The 24,690-nt window shown below is 38.3% G+C and overlaps 1 protein-coding gene and 1 pseudogene across 2 annotated transcripts in view; one reads left to right on the top strand and one right to left on the bottom strand.

Moving 5' to 3' along the window:
* The window catches only part of TRIM33 (tripartite motif containing 33), a 136,903-nt gene that overhangs the window by 100,111 nt on the left and 12,102 nt on the right, over positions 1-24,690 (bottom strand). The window lies entirely within an intron of this gene.
* On the top strand, positions 6,159-6,422 carry LOC136147292 (small nuclear ribonucleoprotein G pseudogene; annotated as a pseudogene).

The raw sequence follows: 24,690 nt of genomic DNA, 5'->3' as shown, positions 1-24,690 counted from the left end.
AGGGGAACAACATTAACATCTGACTTTTCATCAGAAACAACAGAGGCCAGAAAGCAATGAAGTGACATATTTAAAGTAACTGAAAGACTGTAGAACCAAGAATTCTTTATAAAGCAAAAATAGTCTTCAATCTGAAAGCAAAGTAAAGAAATCCTCAGATAAACAAAAATTAATAGAATGTCATGAGCATATCTCTACCACAAAAGAAATACTAAATGAAGTTCATTCAGGCTGAAAAAACTGCAATCAGACAATACCCTGGATCCACAGAATGAAAAATAGAAGCATTAGAAAGGGTAAACATGGAAGACATAAAAAAGACTGTTTTCCTCTTAATTTCTTTTTAAAAAAAAACAAAAAACATAAGATTGTTTAAACTGATAGTCAGAATAAAGTTTTTTAAACATATAAACAGAATAATACAATAGTTACAAAGGAGAAGAAGTGAGAAGAGAAGTGAAAGTCGCTCAGTCGTATCCAACTCTTTGCAACTCCATGGACTGCAGAATGCCAGGCTCCTCTGTCCATGGAATTGTCCAGGCCAGAATGTTGGAGTAGGTATTCCCTTCTCCAGGGGATTTTCCCAACCCAGGTCTCCCACATTGCAGGCAGATTCTTTACCATCTGAGCTATCAGGGAAGCCCCAGTTACAAAGGAGAGGAATGGATCTATAGCAAAGTTGCTAGATTTTAACAAAATAAATATAAAATTACCTTGAAATGGCTTGTATTAAATTAGACATATAACTGCTAGAGGAAAAACTAAGACAAAAACAAAGTAAAAACAAAAAGAGAGAAAATTTTAAAGAACATTAAAAATACTGGACACAAAAGGCTTAGTAAGAGAAAGGAACCAAAACCCGACATGAAAAGAGAAAACAAACATCCTAAGTTCAACCAGGGCTTCCCTGGTGGCTCAGATGGTAAAGAATCTGCCTGCAGTGCAGGAGACCTGGTTTTGATCCCTGGGTCGGGAAGATCTCCGGGAGAAGGGAATGGCTACCTAAATCCAACCACACAACTGCTGTTGCTGTTCAGTCCCTAAGTCGTGTCCGACTCTTTGAGACCCCATGGACTGCAGCACCTCAGGGTTCCCTGTCCTTCACCATCTCCCAGAATTTGCTCAAACTCATGTCCATTGAGTCAGTGAGGCCATCCAAACCATCTCATCCTCTATTGTCCTGTTCTCCTCCCGCCTTCTATCTTTCCCAGCATCAGGGTCATTTCAAATGAGTCGACTCTTTGCATCAGGTGGCCAAAGTAGTAGAGTTTCAGCTTCAGCATCAGTCCTTCCAATAAATATTCAGGACTGATTTCCTTTAGGATGGACTGCTTTGATCGCCTTCCTGTCCAAAGGACTTTCAAGAGTCTTTTCTTACACCACAGTTTGAAAGCTTCAGTGCTCAGCATCCTTTATGGTCCAACTCTCACATCCATGTATGACTGCTGGAAAAACCATAGCTTTGACTATAAGGACCTTTGTCAGAAAATTGATCTCTGCTTTTTAACATGCTGTCTAGATTTGTCATACCTTTCCTTCCAAGGAGCAAGCATCTTTTAATTTCATGGCTGCAGTCACCATCCGCAGTGATTCTGGAGCCCAAGAAAATAAAATCTGTCACTGTTTCCACTTTTCCCCATCTATCTGCCATGAAGTGATGAGGAAAAAATGGACAAAGTACTCCAATGTAAAGGTAGAGATTGTCAACCTGGATAAAAGACAAAATCCAACTATACGGGGTCTAAAAGAAACATTTCTAGATATAAAGACACAATAGACTGAAAGTGAAAAAAAAAAAGGAAAAAGATATACCATGAAAAAAATCATGAAAGGTGGAGGAAAAAGACTCTTAGATAAGAAAGATTACTCACTAGACATAAAGATAAATATTTTATATGCTAAAGAACCAATACATCAAAAATAGCTAACAATTATAAATGCATATGTACCTAAAAAAATACATGAAGCAAAACTAACAGAATGAAAGGAGAAAGGGATAATTAAACTATTGCAGATGGAGATTTCAATACTCATTTTGCAGAAATTGATAAAAACTGTCTTAATAAAATATAAAAGCCTTAAACAACATAGCAACCAACTTGATGTAACTGATCTACTCAGAACATTCCATACAAAGATCAGTTCAGTTCAGTTGCTCAGTCATGTCCGACTCTTTGTGACCCCATGGAGACTGTAGCCTGCCAGGCTGCTCTGTCCATGGAATTCTCCAGGCAAGAATACTTGAGTGGGTTACCACACCCTTCTCCAATGGCTCTTTCCAACCCAGGGATGGAACCCAGGTGTGGTGAAAAGAGATCTCTTATTAATAATGAAAAGATGCATTTATCATCCCTATCTCTCAGTCTTACAAGTTCTGTCCAGAACCAGGGACAAAGATAAAACACATAACTTATAGTATCTGTGAGGAAGAGGAAATAAGCTATGTCAGAGAGCTTGTGCCGGGTACAGAGCCTAAAATAGTTATTACCTGGCCCTTTAACGAAATAGTTTGCCAACTCCTTTGCTAATTAATGGGCTTCCCAGGTAGCTCAGTGGTAAAGGATCTGCCGACCAAGCAGGAGATGCTGGTTCAATCCCTGGGTCAGGGAGATGCCCTGGAGAAGGAGATGGCAACCCACTTCAGTATTCTTGCCTGGGAAATCCCATGGACAGAGGAGGTCTGGCGGGCTACAGTCCCTGGGGTCGCAGAGTCAGACACGACCTAGTTAGTAAATAGCAGCAGCAGTGCTAGTTAATAAAACAAATCTCAATAATTTGAAAGGGTTTAGATCATTCATGGTATGTTCTCCTACCACAATTAAATTAGAAGGTAACAACAGAAAGAAATCTGAAAAGCCCAAATTTTGGAAAGTTTAAAAACCAAATTCTAATTAACCAACAGGTAAAAGAAGATACCATGAGAACAAATAGAAAATACCTTGAACTGAATATTTGTTAAAATTAATATATACAGATTCACTGGATACAGTTAAAGCAATACATAGAGTCCAAAAGAAATTCTGCCATAAAATGTTCTACATCTGCAAAGTCAAATGGGGTAGCCATTAGGCACATGAGATCAGAGAACACTTGAAATGTGACTAGAATGACTGAAGAACTCAATCTAGTATTTAACTTTAGCATTAACAGCCACATATGGGAGTTACCTAACACATTTGACAGCACAGGCTTAGAAAGTTAGAGCTTTAAAAATATACTAGAAAACAACAACAAAAATTGTAACTAATAATCTGATCATGTGATTCTGAAAATCAAACCCAAATTAAGTAGAATAAAATAAAGATCAGAGTAGGTATCAATGGAGGGAAGGGGGATAAAACTCAAAGGTGATTCTTTGAAAAGATCAACAAAATTGATAATTAGCAGGATGGGAGATAAGGTGCAGGTAATGAAAGGAACGGGGAAGGGAAGAGACGGGGCTATGGGTGTGCGGAAACACACTGAGATTGATTCAGAGGTTAAAAAAGAAAACAAAGAATATGAAAATCAATAATATAGGAGTGAAAGAGGACTTAACAACAAACCGTATAGAAATCAAAAGAATTAAGGGAATATTATGAAAGGCTTTTTTCCTGATAACAAAGATCTTAATTTAAAATGTTCATCTTTTTTTTTAACCTTTTTATTTTGTATTGGGGGTATAGCTGATTAACAATGTTGCGATAATTTCAGGTGAGCAGCAAAGGGACTTATAAAAGTTTTTATACCAACAAGATAGACAATTTAAATGCGTCAAAGAAGCTTCCTCAGCCATCCAGTAGTTAAGACTCCATGCTCCCACTGCAGGGGGGCACAGATTTGATCCCTGGTTAGAGACTTCCCTGGTGGCTCAGACGGTAAAGCGTCTGTCAACAATGTGGGAGACCCGGGTTCGATCCCTGGGTGGGGAAGATCTCCTGGAGAAGGAAATGGCAACCCAGTCCAGTATTCTTGCCTGGAAAATCCCATGGAGGGAGGAGCCTGGTACGCTACAGTTAATGGGGTGGCAAAGAGTGGGACACAACTGAACGACTTCACTTTCACTTGAGAAACTAAGTTCCCACAAGCCAAGTGGTGCAGCCATAAACAAACAAGTCAAATTCCTAGAAAATATAAACCACTAGAAAGTTCCTAGAAAATACAAGCTACCAAAAACTGGCTCAAGGAAACAAAGAAACTGAACACACTAATTATGCAGTAAAGAAACTAAATTTGTAATTAAAATCTTCTACAAAAGAAAGTCCAGGCCTGCTGGGTTTTTTCAATGATAAATTCTCTCAAGAAAAAAAATAATACAAACCTTACACAAACTCTTTAAAAAACAGAGGAGGAAGAACCTCCCCGATGGTACAGTGACTGGATCAGAGTTTACCAGAATTCCACATGCCTCGGAGTAATTGGGCCCAGAGGCCACAACTACTGACCCCAGGGGCAGTAACTACTGAAGCCTGAGAACCTAAAGCCCATGCTCTGCAACAAGAGAAGCCACTGCAGTAAGAAGCCCATGCACCACAACAAAGAACAGATACTGCTCGCCACAACTAGAGAAACCCCATGTGCAGCAAGGAAGATCCAATGCAATCAAAACGGAAAAAAATAACGTCTTAAAAAATTAAAAACCAAGGAAAAGAGAACAATTAACAACTCATTTTAAGAGGCCAATATTACCAAAGACATAAGATGACAAAGACATCACAGAAAAAAGTATTCTAAGAAAATTATATTGGGGAACAGAGAGACAAGGATCATTCCCAAGTTTCTTGCTTTAGGAATAAGAAGAATAAGAGCTTACAAAGAGTACATCTTAAAATTTTCGAGACAAGTTCAGTTTTAGATATGGTAAGTTTGAGATGCATCTGGGTCATTCAAGAAGAAATATTAAAGAGGCAGTTGTGTTAAAACTGTACTTGAGTGAGACTGCATAATGATAATAAAATGTTTTATTCTGATATGTCCTACCAGATAAGATGACTTCTACTCTTAATAGCTTCTTAGTTGTTTTACAATTTCTGGTAAAAATAATATAACTAGCATTTTATATGTTAGTGATTTCTGGGTTTCAATGAGTTATTATATAATCATTTATCTTGTTCAAAATTTTAACCATGTCCATGTTTTACTTTTTCAAAATAATTATAAAACATTAAATAGTGGGAAAACAGAGCTAAATAACCTTGACCAAGACCCTCTGACCTGCAAATTTTCTAATTTGCAAAAAATAAATCATATTGGAAATTCCCTGCGCATCCAGGGTTGGTTAGGACTCCAGGCTCTCCTGCCGAGAGTCACAGGTTCAAAGCCTCATCAAGGAACTAAAATCCCACAAGGTGCATGGCATGACCAAAAAAATAAATACAAATATACAGATAATTAAATAATAAATTATACCGATCATCCCTTTAACAGTTAAAGTTAAGTGCTTATTTAGGTCTTCCAAACCACTGCATGATATCCTAATAGCAGAAATCATCCTAATACTGCCTTTCATAGAACAGGAATTGAAGCAAGAATTCAATGAACCATGATTCTATAATTTCACACTTATAAAGTGTCAAATGTCAGGACCTAAAGAAATCCTCAATATAGCCACTTCAACAAATAGTGTTGGGAAAACTGAAGTGCCACATGCAATGTGGAATGAAAGAATGAAACCGAACCCCCATCTTACACCATATACAAAAATCAAAAACCAGAAACTATAAAACTCCTAGAAGGATACAAAGGGGATAAGCGCTTTGACATCAGTCTTGACAATAGTTTTTTCAGTTTGATGCCATGAGCAAATGTAACAAAACAAAAATAAACAGGTAGGAAACATCAAACTAAAAAGCTTTTGCACAGTAAAGGAAAATATCAACAAAATGAAAAGGCAAGCTACAGAATGGAAGAAAATATTTGCAAGTCATTATCTGGTAAGAAGTTAATAACCAAAATACATAAAGAACTCACGTAACTCAATAAAATCCAATTTAAAAATGGACAAAGAAATGGAATAGACATTTTTGCAAAGAAGAAATACAACTGGCCAACAGGTACATGCAAAGGTGCTCAACATCACTATCCATCAGGGAACAGAAACCAAAACCACAATGAGATATCATCTCAAATCTGTAAGAAAGGCTTTCAACAAAAAGACAGATACCAGCAGAGGAGACATGATGAGCAAAGCTCATTCTCCTGAGTTGAAGATATTTATGGACAAGAAGTTATTGAAATTAAATGGTGGCAGATATGTCCAAGGACTATTGTGGGGATTTGATCCCTTTATGAATCTTGTGGTAGATGAATGTGTAGATGACAACCAGTGGCAACAGAACAATATTGGAATGGTGGTAATACAAGGAAATAGCATAATCATGTTAGAAGCCTTAGAACGAGTATGAACAATGGCTGTGCTCACCAAAGGAATCAACTGCTTCCATGCATCCCCTTTCCACATTTTATGAGAAAAATTGGGTTGTGTACATTTTCTTACTGAACTTTTTTGTTAAATAATTGTAATAGTCAAAAATGTTTTCTCAGCTGTTCTCAATATAGAATATTTTATCTTATTCTGATTTTTTTCTATCATGACCTGTTCCTGGCTGGAAAAACAACAAAAAGATAACAAACAAGTAGAGAGGATGTGGAGAAAAGCAAATAGTTGTGTACTGATGGTGGGAATGTAAACTGGCACAGCCATTATGAAAAACAGTACAAAGGTTTCTTAAAAAAATGAGAACTGATATATGACCCAGCAATTCCACTTCTGGGTATATATCCAAAAAAAGAAAGAAAACAAGATGTCAAAGAGACACTGCACTCCCGTGTTCATGGCATTATTCACAATAACCAGACATGGAAACAACCCAAGTGTCCATCAACAGATAAACGCTTAAAGAAGGCGTGGTGCTACTGTTCGACATAGTTTTGGAAGTGTTGGCCACAGCAATCAGAGCAGAAAAAGAAATAAAAGGAATCCAGATAGGAAAAGAAGTAAAACTCTCACTGTTTGCAGACAACATGAGCCTCTACATAGAAAACCCTAAAGACTCTACCAGAAAATTACTAGAGCTAATCAATGAATATAGCAAAGTTGCAGGATATAAAATTAACACACAGAAATCCTTTGCATTCCTATACACAAACAATGAGAAAACAAAAAGAGAAATTAAGGAAACAATACCATTCACCACTGCAACGAAAAGAATATACTTACTTAGGAGCATATCTACCTAAAGAAACAAAAGACCTATATATAGAAAACTATAAAACACTAATGAAAGAAATCAAAGGGGACACAAATCGATGGAGAAATACACCGTGTTCATGGATTGGAAGAATCAATATTGTGAAAATGAGTATACTACCCAAAGCAATCTATAGATTCAATGCAAACCCTATCAAGCTACCAAAGGTATTTTTCACAGAACTAGAACAAATAATTTCACAATTTGTATGGAAATACAGAAAACCTCAAATAGCCAAAGCAATTCTGAGAAAGAAGAATGGAACTGGAGGAATCAACCTGCCTGACTTCAGGCTCTACTACAAAGCCACAGTCATCAAGACAGCATGGTACTGGCACAAAGACAGAAATATAGATCAATGGAACAGAACAGAAAGCCCAGAGATAAATCCACATACCTATGGACACCTTATCTTCAACAAAGGAGGCAAGGATATACAATGGAAAAAAAGACAACCTCTTTAACAAGTGGTGCTGGGAAAACTGGTCAACCACTTGTAAAAGAATGAAACTAGAACACTTTCTAACACCATACACAAAAATAAACTCAAAATAGATTAAAGATCTAAATGTAAGACCAGAAACTATAAAACTCCTAGCGGAGAACATAGGCAAAACACTCTGTGACATAAACCACAGCAGGATCCTCTATGACCCACCTCCCAGAGTAACGGAAATAAAAGCAAAAATAAACAAATGGGACCTAATGAAAATTAAAAACTTTTGCACAACAAAGGAAACTATAAGCAAGGTGAAAAGACGGACTTCAGAATGGGAGAAAATAATAGCAAATGAAGCAACAGACAAAGGACTAATCTCAAAAATATACAAGCAACTCCTACAGTTCAATTCCAGAAAAATAAATGACCCAGTCAAAAAATGGGTCAAAGAACTAAACAGACATTTCTCCAAAGAAGACATACAGATGGCTAACAAACACATGAAAAGATGCTCAACGTCACTCATCATCAGAGAAATGCAAATCAAAACCACAGTGAGGTACCATTACACGCCAGTCAGGATGGCTGCTATCCAAGAGTCTTCAAGCAATAAATGCTGGAGAGGGTGTGGAGAAAAGGGAACCCTCTTACACTGTTGGTGGGAATGCAAACTAGTACAGCCACTATGGAGAACAGTGTGGAAATTCCTTAAAAAACTGGAAATAGAACTGCCATATGACCCAGCAATCCCAGGCCTGGGCATACACGCCGAGGAAACCAGATGTGAAAGAGACACGTGCACCCCAATGTTCATCACAGCACTGTTTATAATAGCCAGAACATGGAAGCAACCTAGATGCCCATCAGCAGATGAATGGATAAGAAAGCTATAGTCCAAACCAAAAAAAAAAAAAAAAAGAAAGCTATAGTCCACATACACAATGAAGTATTACTCAGCCATTAAAAAGAATTCATTTGAAGCAGTTCTAATGAGATGGATGAAACTGGAGCCCATTATACAGAGTGAAGCAAGCCAGAAAGATAAACACCAATGCAGTATACTAACTCATATATATGGAATTTTAAAAGATGGTAACGATAACCCTATATGCAGGACAGAAAAAGAGACACAGATGTATAGAACAGACTTTTGGACTCTGTGGGAGAACGTGAGGGTGTGATGATCTGAGAGAATAGCATTGAAACATGTATATTATCAAGTGTGAAACATCGCCAGCCCAGGTTGGATGCATGAGACAAGTGCTCAGGGCTGGTGCACTGGGAAGACCCAGAGGGATGGGATGGGGAGGGAGGTGGGAGGGGGGGTTCAGGATGGGGAACACATGTAAATCCATGGCTGATTCATGTCAATGTATGGCAAAAACCACTACAGTACTGTAAAGTAATTAGCCTCCAACTAATAAAAATAAATGGAAAAAAAAAAGAAGACGACGTGGTGTGGATGCATGATGCATACCTGCATACAGTCACACAGACAAAAAACGGGACAGTGTTCAGCCACGAGGAAAAAGGAAACCCTGCCATTTGTGACAACACAGATGGATCTAAATGAAATAAGCCAGACAAAGACAAATACTGCATGGTGTCACTTACATGTGGAAGCTGGGGAAAAAAAAAAAAAAAAAACCAACCTTAAAAGTCAAAAACTCAAAGAAACACTAGAAGTGGTTGCCAGGGGTTGGGGGGGGGGGGCGGGAGGGGGGAATAGAAGAAGAGAGAGAAGCTTATGATAAAAGGATACAAATTCTCTGCTCTAAGATGAATAATGACTGAAAAATCTAATGTACAACATGGTGACCATAGTTGATGTATTATACAGCTGAAATTTCCTTAGGGATTAGAACTTAAACATTCTCACCGATATATACAAAAACACAAGGTGATGGATGGGTTAACTGAATAGACATGGAGGAATCCTTTCACACTATGTATCAAAACATCATGATGTACATTTCAAATACCTTACAATTTTGTCAACTATACTTCACCAGGGCTTCCCTGGTGGCTCAAATGGTAAAGAATCCACCTGCGATGCAGGAGACCTGGGAATGGCTACTCACTTCAGTATTCTGGCCCAGAGAATTCCATGGACAGAGGAGCCTGGCAGGCTCCTCTACAGTCTATCGAATCGCAAAAAGTCAGACACAACTGAGCAACTTTGACATCACTTCACGAGGATATCTCAACAGAGCTGAAAAAAAAGGAAAAAATCCTCAGTATTTCCACTGTCGTGATCTTAAATACAGGACATTTTAATTGAAGCCAATATTCTTTCTTACCTAAACTACTAAATCTTGCCCTCCGGGTCAGAGGGTAGTAACAGGGAGCTGAATGTCTACCCCCAATAGACAATGACAAGACAGAATAACATGGTGGAAAGTGAGGCAAGTCATCACTCTACTCCCAGTCTCTGGTATGCTGAAGTTCAGGGGAAGCTGAGATTCCACCCTTAACCTACAGCAAAAAAGTGGGGTGAGTCAGCCCTAGGCTTTCTCTTCCCCTGTGTCAGGGAAGCTCAGTGGAATTGAGCATTGTTGTTTAGTTGCCAAGTCCAGCCTGACTCTTGCTTTTCCCAGGCAAGAATACTGGAGTGGGTTGTCATTTCTTTCTCCAGGGGATCAACCCAACCCAGGAACCGAAACGCCTGTCTCCTGCATTGTAGGCAGATTCTTTACCACTGAGCCGCCAATATACGTCGTCCAGTCGCTGAGTCGTGTCTGACTCTTTGCGACCATATGGACTGCAGGCTTCCCTGTCCTTCACTATCTCCCAGAGTTTGCTCAAACTTATGTCCACTGAGTTGGTGATGTCATCCAATCATCTAAGCCTCTGTTGCCCCCTTCTCCTGCCCTCAAACCTTTCCCAGCATCAGGATCTTTTCCAATGAGTCGGCAACAAATTTATAAGTTAGTATATCCCATTTTTGTAAGGAAAGAGCAAGTGGAAACTGAAATTTCAGCTCATTCATTTGCAACAAGGCAGTTAAGAGTCAGCACTCCACTTCTGCTGAAATGGTGACATCAGGGCCCAAGGAGAAGCCAAAACCCATTTAGCTATCATGTCATTCCATAGGAAAACTGCTTGATAAAAAGGATTAAATATGACCCTGAGTATCAGAATATAATGTCCACAATATCACAAAACACTCAAAAATCAGCCAAGCTAACAACCAGGAACATTCTAATTTAAATGAGAAAAAACAACGGACATATGTTCAAGAGAATCAGATCTTAGAACGATGTGACAAAGAATTTAAAGAAATTAACATACATACATGGGTACATAGTCGTGTCTGACTCTTTGTGATCCCACAGACTGTGGCCCACCAGGCTCCTCTGTCCAGGGGATTTTCCAGGCAAGAACATGGAGTGGGTTGCCACTTCCTACTCCAAGGAATCTTTCTGACCCAGGGACTGAACCCAAATCTTTTGCATCTCCTGCACTGGCAGGTGGATTCTTTACCGCAGAGCCATCTGGGAAGTCTATACAATACCAAATTAAAATAACTAAAAAACTTGATAAATTACCTCAATAGTAAAGTGAAAATGACAGAGAACAGAATCACTGAACTTCAGACCAAATCAATATAATTTACCCAAAATAGATGAAAAAATATTTAACAGTCTCAAGAACCTGTGGGAAAATAAGAAAACGGCTAACATTCATACCACTGCCATCCTAGGAGGAGCACTGGAACTCAAAAAGTATTTTAACAAATAATGACTAAAAATCTCCCAAACTTGCCAAGATATAAACGTACAGATGCAAAACCCTTAAGAATGGAATTAGAGGGATAAATCTAAAGGATTTACAGAATAAATCCAAAGAAATCCACACCAAGACCCATCATTGAGTTCTGAAAGCTTACAGACACAGAAAAGCCTTGAAAGGAGCCAATGTAATTGCGTTACAAAGAACATCAATTCCAACAACAATGGATTTCTCAATGAGGGACATAAGGAAGTGGAACAAAGTTGTTCAAAGAAGAAAAGAAAAAAACATCAACAAGTCCTGTACTCAAAAAGAAATATCCTTCAAGCAAGAAAGCCAATCAAAAAGATATTCTCACAAAGCAAACAAAACTTTATCACTGGCAAACCTATCCTTAAATGTATGATTAAAGAAGTTTGCTAAACAGAGGAAGTGAAGTCGCCCAGTCCTGTCCGACTCTGTGACCCCGTGGACTGCAGCCCACCAGGCTCCTCCATCCACGGGAGTTTCCAGGCAAGAGCACTGGAGTGGGGTGCCATTGCCTTCTCCAGGGGATCTTCCCAAAGAAGATGTGTTAACAGAATGAACATCAATCTTCAGAAAAGAACACTGTGATGGCTAAGAATGAGGGTAAACAATACGTTTCCTCATGGGTACCTTAAATCTTACGTGATGGCTGATGTAAAAATTATAACAATATCTCATAAGGTGCTATATATAGAGGAAATATTTAAAGATAATCCTAGTTTACAACAGGAAAGCGTAAAAGGATCTGAATATTTTCTATACTCAACTCCAAATAATAAATCATCAGTATAGACTGTAAGTTAAAAATGAATAATACAAGATCTAAAACAATCATTAAGAAACTATTCAAGCGCTATATAAAACTATATAAAAACACTATAAAAAAAGATGGAATCTTAGAACTTCCTGATAGTCCAGCAGCTAAGACTCACTCTCCCAATGCAAGGGGCCCAGGTTCATCCCTGGTTTGGAAACTAGATCGGACATGCAGCAACTAAAGATACCACATATCACAACTAAGACCCAGTGCAGCCAAATAATAAATAAAAATAAATATTAAGATAGAATTTTTTAAAAAAATGTTGACATAGCCCACATGAAGGCAAGAAAAGAAAAACAGAGGAATCAAACAGTAAGAGATTTAATACCTAGCATATCAATAACTGACTTAAAATATAAATGGTCTAAATACACATATTAAAAGACAGAAGTTGGCAGAATGGATAAAATTAAAACATGCTCCAACAATACATTCTCTAAAAGAAACCCACTTCAAACAAAAGACGTTAAGTACTCTTTTGTTTAAGGCAAAAAGACAGGAAAAGAAGATACACCATGAAGATACTGATTTTCTTAAAAAACAGAACAGGAACAATTTTTGAAAAGGTAGTGGAAGGAGCTCTGCAGATGCCTTCATAGGGAAATAACTATAACTGGGGAAATTTTTGTTTTAATAACCACTTGAAATCTCTGACAATTGTCCTCAGACCATACAGTTTAAAAAAAAAAAAAAAAAAGAACAAACAAACATTTAGGGAAAGTTACTAAAGCTTGGTGGAAAAAAACAGCAAGTCTGTGGCATTGAAGCTACAACCCACTCTCCACCTCCCACAACTCCAGGTAGACAGGACTAAAAAGACCTTCCCCACAGGCTCCAAGTCAAGGGTAGGCCATCAGTGTTTCTCATCCTGCACAGACAGCTCTGGACTGCAGATGCTCAACTCAAGGCAGCGCAACCAAGAGGTCAGAAACTCCCTTCCTCCACACAGCCCCAAAACATAAGACACAACTCTACCCTAGACACAGTAGAACAAAAATTCTGGGGCCAACTGGTTCATTTGCTTGTAATGCACAGGTTGCATGCCTAAGAAGAGCAAAGTCAGTAAGACAACTGTACTCCACCTAGTATTCTGCTCACACAGTAGGGAAGTCACCTCAAGAAGTGAGCCATCAGCCCCACCTACAGCTCTCCCAAAAACACAAGAGACGACTCCACACATGGACATCATCAGATGGTCAATACCGAATTGAAACTGATTATATTCTTTGCAGCCGAAGATGGAAAAGCTCTATACAGTCAGGAAAATCAAGACTGGGAGCTGACTGTGGCTCAGATCATGAACTCCTTATTGCAAAATTCAGACTTAAATTGAAGAAAGTAGGGAAAATCACTAGACTGTTCAGGTATGACCTAAATCAAATCCCTTATGATTATACAGTGGAAATGACAAACAGATTCAAGGGATTAGACCGACAGAGTGCCTAAAGAGCTATGGATGGAGGACTGTAACATTGTACAGGAGGCAGTGATCAAGACCATCCCCAAGGAAAAGAAATGCAAAAAGGCAAAATGGTTGTCTGAGGAGGTCTTACAAATAGCTGAGAAAAGAAGAGACGCAAAAGGCAAAGGAGAAAAGGAAAGATATACCCATTAGAATGCAGTGTTCCAAAGACGAGCAAGGAAATAAGAAAGCCTTCCTTAGTGATCAATGCAAAAAAATGGAGGAAAACAATACAATTGGAAAGACTAGAGAACTCTTCAATAATATTAGAGATACCAAGGGAACATTTCATGCAAAGATGGGCACAATAAGACAGAAACAGTATGGACCTAACAGAATCAGAAGATAGTAAGAGGTGGCAAGAATACACAGAACTATACCAAAAAGATTTTAATGACCCAGATAACCACAATGGTGTGATCACTCACCTAGATCCAGACATTCTGCTTATTGTCACCCTGCTTATTTAACTTACATGTGGAGTATATCATGTGAAATGCTGGGCTGGATGAAGCAAGCTGGAATCAAGATTGCCAGGAGAAGTATCAATACTCGGATATGCAGATGACACCACCCTTATGGCAGAAAGCAAAGAGGAACTGAAGAGCCTCTTGAAAGTGAAAAAGCTGGCTTAAAACTCAACATTCAAAAAACGAAGATCAAGGCATCCAGTCCCATCACTTCAAGGCAAATAGTTGGGGAAACAATGGAAATAATAAGACTTTATTTTCTTGGGCTCCAAAAATCACTGCAGATGGTGACTGCAGCCGTGAAATTAAAAGACGCTTGCTCCTTGAAAGAAAGCTATGACCAACCTACACAGCATATTAAAAGGCAGAGACATTACTTTGCGGACAAATGTCCATCTAGTCTAAGCTATGGTTTTGAGTTGGATCAGAAAGAAAGCTGAGCACCAAAGAATTGATGCTTTTGAACTGTGGTGTTGGAGAAGACTCTTGAGAGTCCCTTGGACTGCAAGGAGATCAAAACAGTCAATCCTAAAGAAATCAGTCCTGAATATTTATTGGAAGGACTGATGCTGAAGCTGAAACTTCAATTCTTTGGCCACCTGATACAAAGAGCCAATTCACTGGAAAAGACCCTGATGCTGGAAAAGATTGAGGGCAGGAGAAGGGGACGACAGAGGATGAGATGGTTGGATGGCAACACCGACTCGATGACATGAGTTTGGGAAAACTCCAGGAGTTGATGATGGACAGGGAGGCCTGGCGTGCTGCGGTCGATGGGGTCGCAAAGAGTCAGACACGACTGAGTGACTGAACTGACTGACAGCTCCAGAGCAGCAGCTCAGAGACTTTACCCAGGGGAAGAGGCAGACTTTAAGAACAGAGAGCTCTGAAGTACTTCCCCAAACAACTGACTTTACTTGGAACAGAATATGCAAAAGTTCAAAACTAAGAGCACTTCCTGAAACAGAAGATTTTGATGGTAAACAAGAGGAAGTTGATACCTTCTTGAGAACAATAAGCTAAACTACAAGTCAACTGTTTATCAGAGACCCAAGGAACCTAAAAAGGAACCCACCTGGGATCATGACAAATCTCAAAGACAATCTCAAAAACTATCTTGGAACAGGGTCTGAATTTCATTACAAAGGACTATGGGAAAAGTTATATCCCAAGGCATAGCCTGGTGTGATATCAAAAGAGGTAGATTTCATAACAGATCAAAAATATAAACAGAACACACCTAAAATCATGATATGCCAGGATGACTAATAAGCCCAAGATTAAGCCCTCTGATAAGAAATATCAGAGCCTTCATACTGCTCAATTACTAAGTTGTGTCCAACTCTGCCACCCCATGACTGCAGCATGCCAGGCTCCTCTGTCCTCTATCTCCCAGGGTTTGTTCAAATTCTTGTCCACTGAGTTGGAAATGCTATCTAACCAGCTCATCCTCTGTCGCCCCCTTCTCCCCTTGCCCTCAATCCTTCCCAGCATCAGGATCTTTTCCAATGAGTGAGCTCTTCAGGTGGCTATAGAATTAGAGCTTCAGCAACACTCTTCCAAAGAATATTCAGAGCTGATTTCCTTTAGGATTGACTAGATTGACCTCATAACAGTCCAAGGGACTCTCAAGAGTCTTCTCCAGCGTAACAATTCAAAAGCATCAAATCTTCGGCACTCAGTCTTCTTTGTGGCCCAACTATCATAAACATACGTGACTAATGGAAAAACCATACATCTTTTACTATGTGGATTTTTGTCTGCAAAGTGATGTTTCTGCTTTTTAATATTCTGTATAGGTTTATCATAGCTTTCCTTCCAAGGAGCAAGTGTCTTCAATTTCACGGCTGCAGTCACTGTCCACAGTGATTCTGTAGCTCATGAAAATAAAATCTGTCACTGTTTCCACTTTTTCCCCATGTATTTGCCATAAAGTGATGGGACCAGATGCCACGGTCTTAGTTTTTCTAACAAGTTTCAAGTCAGCTTTTTCACTCTCCTTCACCCTCATCAAGAGGCTCAACAGTTCCTCTTCACTTTCTGCCATTACAGTGATATCATCTGCACATGTGAGGTTGTTGATATTAAAAAGCAAGAGAGTTCCAGAAAAACATCTATTTCTGCTTTATTGGTTATGCCAAAGCCTTTGACTCTGTGGATCACAATAAACTTTGGAAAATTCTGAAAGAGATGGGAACACCAGACCACCTGATCTGCCTCTTGAGAAACCTGCATGCAGGTCAGGAAGCAACAGTTAGAACTGGACATGGAGCAACAGACTGGTTCCAAATAGGAAAAGAGGTATGTCAAGGCTGTATATTGTCACCCTGCTTATTTAACTTATATGCAGAGTACATCATGAGAAACGCTGAGCTGGAGGAAGCACAAGCTGGAATCAAGATTGCTGGGAGACATATCAATAACCTCAGATATGCAGATGACACCACCCTTATGGCAGGAAGTGAAGAAGAACTAAAGAGCCTCTTGATGAAAGTGAAAGAGGAGAGTGAAAAAGCTGACTTAAAGCTCAACATTCAGAAAACTAAGATCATAGCATCTAGTCCCATCACTTCATAGATGGGGAAACAGTGGAAACAGTGGAAACAGTGTCAGACTTTATTTTTTGAGGCTCCAAAATCATTGTAGATGGTGACTGCAGCCAAGAAATTAAAAGGCACTTACTCCTTGGAAGGAAAGCTATGACCAACCTAGACAGCATATTAAAAAGCAGAGACATTACTTTGTCAACGAAGGTCCGTCTAGTCAAGGTTGTGATTTTTCCAGTAGTCATGTATGGATGTAAGAGTTGGACTATAAGGAAGGCTGAGTGCCAAAGAATTGATGCTTTTGAACTGTGGTGTTGGAGAAGACTCTTGAGAATCCCTTGGACTGCAAGGAGATCCAACCAGCCCATCCTAAAGGAGACCAGTCCTGGGTGTTCATTGGAAGGACCAATGTTGAAGCTGAAACTCCAATACTTTGGCCACCTGATGTGAAGAACACAATGAAAAAGACTCAATGGAAAAGACCCGGATGCTGGGAAAGACTGAGGACAGGAGGAGAAGGGGACGACAGAGGATTAGATGGTTGGATGGCATCACCGACTCAATGGACATGGGTTTGGGTGGACTCCGGGAGTTTGTGATGGACAGGGAGGCGTGGCGTGCTGCGATTCATGGGGTCACAAAGAATAGGACACGACTGAGGGACTAAACTGAACTGAATCTTAATTTTAGTTTATCTTTCATCCAGCCCAGTATTTTGCATGATGTACCACGTATGCAGGTTAAATAAACATGGTAACAACATACAGCCTTGACATTCCTTTTCCAATTTACAACTAGTCAGTTGTTTCACGTCTGGTTCTAACTGTTGCTTCTTGACCCACATACATACAGGTTTCTCAGGAGACAGGTAAGGTGGTCTAGTGTTCTCATCTCTTTTAAGAATTTTCCAGTTTGTTGTGATCCACACAATCAAAGGCTTTAGCACAGTTAATGAAGCAGAAGTAGATGTTTTCCTGGAATTCCCTTGCTTTCTCCATGATCCAACAGATGTTGGCAATTTGATCTCTGGTTCCTCTGCCTCTTCAAAACCCAACTTGTACATCTGAAAGTTCTCAGTTCACATACTGCTGAAGTCTAACTTGAAGGATTTTTGGCATAACCTTGCTTTGTGAAATGAGTGCAATTGTACAGAAGTTTAAACTTTCTTTGGCATTGCCCTTCTTTGGGATTGGAATGAAAACTGACCTTTTCCAGTCCGGTAGCCACTGCTGAGTTTTCCAAATCTGCTGACACATTGAGCACAGCACTTTAACAGCATCATCTTGTACAATTTGAAATAGCTCAACTTGAAATCTGTCACCTCCACTAGCCTTGGTCACCTCTACTAGTTTTGATCATAGTAATGCTTCCTAAGACCCACCTGACTTCATACTCCAGGATGTCCGGCTCTAGGTGAGAGACCACACCATCATGGCTACCCAGGTCACTAAGACCTTTTCTGTATGGTTCTTCTGTGCTTTCTTGCCACTTTTTCTTAAATTCTCCCGCTTCTGTTAGGTCCTTACCGTTTCTATCCTTTATTGTGCCCAACCTTCCATGAAATGTTCCCTTGGTAAGTCCAGTTCTTTTGAAGTGGAATATAAACTTGACTTCGTTAAAATGATCCAGTCAAGTCACTAAACAAACAAACAATTGGCAGTCTTGGGGGTTGGGGAGATAAGCATTACAAAAGAAGGCAGAAATGGAAAAATGAAAGAACAAAGGTTATGTGATATATAAAGAAAAGAAAAAGCAAAATGGCAGGCCTAAGTCCAACTATATCAACAGTAATATTAAGTGTAAATAGAATAAACAAGCCAACCAAAAGACAGCGACTGTTAAACTGGATTAAAAACAAAACCAAAAATAACCTTTTTTGGTTACAAAAATACAAAAGATACAATTAATATTCAAATACACAAATAGATTCAAATGTAGTCACAAAGAGTCAGACAGGACTGAGCAACTGAACAACAATGGAAGGTAAGAAAAGATATACAAACAGCAACAGTAAGATAATGGTTATACTAATTAAAGTACTTCCTAGTCCCCAGAATACATGGAAGAATGAAAGACTAATGTATAAAACTCAGTTGTATTTTTATGCAGTAAATAATGAATATGAATAGACAATCCAAAAAAATGAAATTAAGAAGATATTCTCATTTATAATAGCATTAGAAAGAATACAGTACAGTTGACCCTGAACAGCATGGGTCTGAATAGCACAGGTAAACCTATACATCAGTATTCTCCAATAGTAAATACTACAGTGGGCTTCCCTGGTGCTTCAGACGGTAGAGAGTCTGCCTGCAGTGCAGGAGATCCAGGTTCAATCCCTGGGTTTGGAAGATCCTCTGGAGAAGGAAATGGCAACCCACTCCAGTATTCTTGCCAGAAAATCCCATGAATGGAGGACCCTGGCAGGCTACAGTCCATAGGGTTGCAAAGAGTAGGACACAACTGAGCAACTACACTTTTTAATACTACAGTATCACACAATTCATGGTTGGTTTTATCTATGGATGCAGAGTCACAGGTATGGAGGAACCAAATTGTATATACAGAGAAATGGCTGTAAATTATACACAGATTTTTGCTTTGTCTGCTCAGAAGGTTGGCATCCCAACCTCGACAATGTTCAAGGGCAAACTGTACTTAGAAATAAATTTCTTAACATGTAAAACCTATATTCCGAAACCTGTAAAATACTGTTGAAAGAAATTAGAGAATTCCTAAATATAGGCATACCCTGGAGATTTTGTGGGGCTGGTTCCAGACCATCACAATAAATTGAGTTTCACAATAAAGCAAGTCACACAAATGTTTTGGTTTCCCAGTACAGGTAAGTTACACTTATACTACACTGTAGCCTGGCAAGTGTGCAACAGCACTGTGCACAAAAATATATACATACACATACCTTAATTTAAAAATACTTTACAATTAAAAAATGTTAATCATCATCTGAACCTTCAACAAGATGTAATCTTTTTGCTGGCGGAGAGTTTGAAATATTTCAAGAGTTACCAAAATGTGACAGATATATGTAGTGAGCAAATGCTGCTGGAAAAATGGCGCTGATCTGCTTGATGCAGTCACCACAAAACCTGCATTTGTAAAAAACACAGCAGCTGCAAAGCACAGCAAAAGCAAGGTAGCCTACAAATGTAAAGATGTCCTAAGTTCATGAATCAGAAGGTTTGATGTTGTTAGGATGGCAATACTCCTCAGAACTGGCTTACAAACTCAACATAATTTCTATCAAATTCCCAGCTGATTTTTTTGTAGAAATCAACAGGCCAATGCTAAAACTCATGTAGAAAATCAAGGGACCTATAAGAGAATAACTAAAATAATCTCAAAAAAGAACAAAGATGGAGACTTACTACCAACTTTAAATCTTACCACAAAACTATAATAAGCAAGACAATTTGGTACAGGCATAAGGATGCACATAAACAGTCATCACCCAGTATTCATGGGGGAATGGTTCCAGGACCCCTATAGATATAAAAATCCTTACATAAGTGAAATATTTGTATATAACTTACACACAGCTGTCTATAAACTTTTTTTTTCTTCCATATACTTTAAATCATCTTAAGATTACATTTAATACCTAACACAACGTAAATGGTATGTAAATAGTTGTGAGGGTGGCTTTGCTCTTTAGAACTCTGAAAATTTTTTTCCGAGTATTTTCTATCTGTAGTTGGTTGAATCCATAGATGTGAAACCCCAAGATATGGATACTGGCTAAAATGTCAAAGACAGATAATATCAAGTATTACTAAGAATACAAAGCAATTAAAAATCTCAAAACACTACTGGCAGTAGTATAACTTGATACAACCATTTTAGAAATCTGTTTGGCATTATCTAGCAAAGGTGAACTCATGTGCAACTTATAAACTCGGCAAGTCCACTCTAAAATAAGGATGTAAGCAACAGAATGTGTGCATATGTTCCCCAAGAGACAAGTTAAATAAACATCTTCATAATAGTAAAACACACTATAAACAACTCAAATGTCCACCAATATTTGAATGGATAAATTTTAGTACATTCACACAATGAATGCTGTGGAGACAATGAACAAACTACAATCAAAAGCAACGTGAACAATCTCACAATGTTGAGCAAAAGCAGTCAGTCACAAACTAGTACATACTGTATGGTTCTATTTAAATAAAATTTGGGGGCTTCCCTTGTGGCTCAGTGGTAAAGAATCTGTCTGCCAATGCAGGAGAGACAGGTTCGATCCCTGGTGCAGGAGGATCCCACAGGCTGAGGGGCAACTAGGCCTGTGGTCCACAACTACTGAGCCTGTACTCTGGAGCTGCAACTGCTGAGCCCATGGGCCGTGACTGCTGAAGCCCTGCAGCCCATGCTCTGCAACAAGAGGAGCCTTTGCACTACAAGTAGAGAATAGCCTCTCCAGCAACGAAGACCCAGCACAGCCAAATAAATAAATAAAAATTTAAAACAGGCATATTAACCTATGTTGTTAGAAGTTAGGTTCACAGGTAGTATATAATAACTGGAAGGAGACTCAGAGAGTACAGGCCTATAGGGTAATAATGTCCTTTTCTCATTCTGGTTGTCGAATTTACAAGTGTGTTTACTTTATGCATACTGACTGAACTATATGCTTTAGATTTTTACACCTCTATATTTCAATAGAACATTTACTTAAAAACTATGTATCATTAAAAATAAACCAGTTATTTTAGTCCCCATCACAAAACTACTCTATAAGCAAAACTGATTACTACCGGGACAATGCTCTCTACTGAAAAGACAGTTTTCAAACAACTTTTCGACATGATATTGCCTTTTCCCCAAGTTTCATCATGCCACATTAAATGACCCATTGGACTCAACAGTAGATTGAACAGACATCAAATGTGCCACTGTAATAAAAATTAATTTCACGCTGTTCAGAATTTGGCAGCAGACCTGTGAACTGCTCTAGTGTAATATGCTGCTACAACACATCAGCTGAGAACCGTTCATCTAACTCCCTTTTTAACATGCAAAATCTTGAGTGTTTTCAGAAGTAGGAAGAACAGGTAGGTAAATTTCAGATGTATGTTACAACATGGCTTGGTACAGAATTAGTGAAGTTCTGAAGGCATCTATATCACCAGTTAGACTTCTGTGAACTTGCTAATCAAATGAACTTGCATTTCAATCAATTTACCAATTTGACTAGACAATTCATACTTTGACATTTTTGTCCCATTTTCTTATCTAACTAAATAGTAAAAACAATACTAATCATTCTAATAATGCTTAATTCTTATTAAAACATTACAATATCACTTACTGAGACACTCTAAAAGAAAAAGTCTACATAAGTGGTTAAGCTTTTAAAACTATGATATCAAACTAATTATAAATTGCTAATATGTCCAACTCAAATAAAAGTGACTAATCAGATTCTGAATAAGGGCAAAGGTAGAAAACTGATAATCAGGTATTATCTGGTCAGGAAGGAGTATTTTTTTTTTTTTTGGAGTATTTTTTAAGTCTAAATTTTACTACTTCTAGGCAAGGCAAGCTTTGATACTCTGTATGTCTTATACTTGTTACCTGCCTGGTCTCTAAAGGCACCTATTTGAGGCTGGTCTATTAACCTCCATATGGGAGAGCCACAGTTAGGTAAAATTTTACCTTTCTGCCTCAGTGGGTTTGTTTCTTTATTTAAAAAAAAAAAAAAAAACCTGAGAATATTACTTGAGAGATTTCTTATATGCAAACAACATGAAAAAATTTAACCTGAAGCTGATGTTATTTTACAGATAAGGTACATGAAGTTTAGTCAGATTCAAATAAACCTACCCATATCTAATTCTATCCTGCTATTACTAATTCAGATACCCTACCTTCAAATCACATGACAGCACAGGGGCTAGAAAACAGAATCAATATTAAGACAGCCTGGATTACAGTCAAAAGCATTAAGAGCCAAAATCAGTCACCTCATACACATGAGAAGGGAGACCGTGACCCCTCCCAACCAACATTAAAAGTGAAAACTGTAAATTTTAACCATGACTAATGTCTACTTCTGAACCATATTTGAAAGTTAAAAAAATGTTGGTTTCATTATTTTATTTTTAAGAAATTCTGCCATGATGAAATATTTCATTCTAAAGTTTCTAATTTCTCTGCCCATTGCTTTCCTGTGAATTGGGAATATCATGTCCAATACTAAAGTCTGGTATTATCCACATATGTTGTACTCTTTAACAGAGCTATAGTAAAAATGCATAATAAATACCTTGCCATCTAATTCAAAACAAAATAACCCACATTCCATTGTCCCTTAAAAGTGTGATATTTAAAATCCACTCTTTTCTTGTTTGAAAAGACAGGTATGCATGGATAACTGAAATTTTTGCAAATATCATGCTACAGTTATACATGTGCCTATCAAGTTATAACTGCATCACTGCAATTTGTAGTACACCAAAATGCAGTACAAAGTAATCAATACCACATACAATCTGTCACAACTACTCATTTTGCCACTGTAGCATGAAAGCAGTCATATACGTAACAAACGGGCATAACTGTGCTCCAAAAGTTTAACTCATGAAAACATAAAATTTTCACATCACAAAATATTCTTTTTTGTTCAATGATTTAAAAATGTAAAAATCACAAGTCGTTAAATACCAGTCAGCAGGCTAGATGTGGTCCATGGGAAGTATATTGTCAACCCCTTATCTACAGTAAGATCGAACACTGAACTTCCGATCAGAATTTTACTGCCTCACTCAAATACTGAGTGGTGCAAAAAGTTCGTTTGGTTTTTTTCTGTAAGATGGTTCTAGGAGCATGCTTACTTGTCTTTAACTTCATTCAAAATAATTTTGTCAGATTGTGCTGTGACAGCTGTCTTATCAGTGTGCATTAAAAAAAGCTTATTAAAATGGTGAATTGTGTAGCCATTTTAATATTGAAAATAGAAGGAAAAAGCAACATTTTCAGCATATTATGCTTTACTATTTCAAGAAAAGTAAAAACACAACTGAAGTGTAAGAAAAGATTTGTGCAGTGTATGGAGAAGGTACTATGAGATCGATCGAATGTGTCAAAAATAGTTTATAAAGTTTTGTGCTGGAGATTTCTTGCTGGACCATGCTCCATGGTCAGGTAAAGCAGTTGAAGTTGATAGAGATTAAATCAAGACATTAACTGAGAACAATCAACAGTATACTACACAGGAACTCACCAACATACTCAAAATAGCCAAATCAAGCACTGAAAAATCATCTGCACCAGCTTCACTATGTTAAATTGTTTTGATGCTAGGATTCCACGTTAAGTGAAAAAAAAAACCCTTCTTGACCGTATTTCCACATGCAATTGTCTGCTTAAAGATAACAAAAATGTTCCATTTTTAAAACCAATTGTCAATAAATAAATAAATAAAAATAAAACCAACTGTGATAGGCGATGAAAAGTGGATACTGTACAATAACATGCAATGGAAGAGACTGTGGGACAAACGACATGAGCTAGCACCAACCACACCAAAGCTGCTCTTCATCCAAGGAAGGCGATGACGTGTATATGGCGGGATTGGAAAAGAGTTCTCTAAGATGAGCTCCTTCTGAAAATCTAAACAATGAATCCCAACTCATACTGCTCCTACTTAGAGCAGCTGAAGGCAGCGCACCACAGAAAGCGCCCGCCCAGGATTAGCTGGCAGAAGACACACGCTCTCATCAGAGTAACGCCAGAGCACACGCTTCTCTGATGACCAGACAAAACTGCTACAGCTTGACTGGGAAGTTCTGATTCATCTGCTGTGTTTACCAGACATTGCACCTTCAGACGTCCATTTAGTTTGGTCTTTTAAAAATTCTCTTAATGGAAAAAATTTCAATTCCCTGGAAGACTGTAAAAGGTACCTGGAACAGTTCTTTGCTCAGAATGATAAAAGTTTTG

Source organism: Muntiacus reevesi, chromosome 1, assembly GCF_963930625.1.
Source record: "Muntiacus reevesi chromosome 1, mMunRee1.1, whole genome shotgun sequence".
Lineage (NCBI taxonomy): Eukaryota > Metazoa > Chordata > Mammalia > Artiodactyla > Cervidae > Muntiacus > Muntiacus reevesi.
Note: the sequence above shows the minus strand (reverse complement) of the source record. Positions and strands in the feature narration are given on the sequence as shown.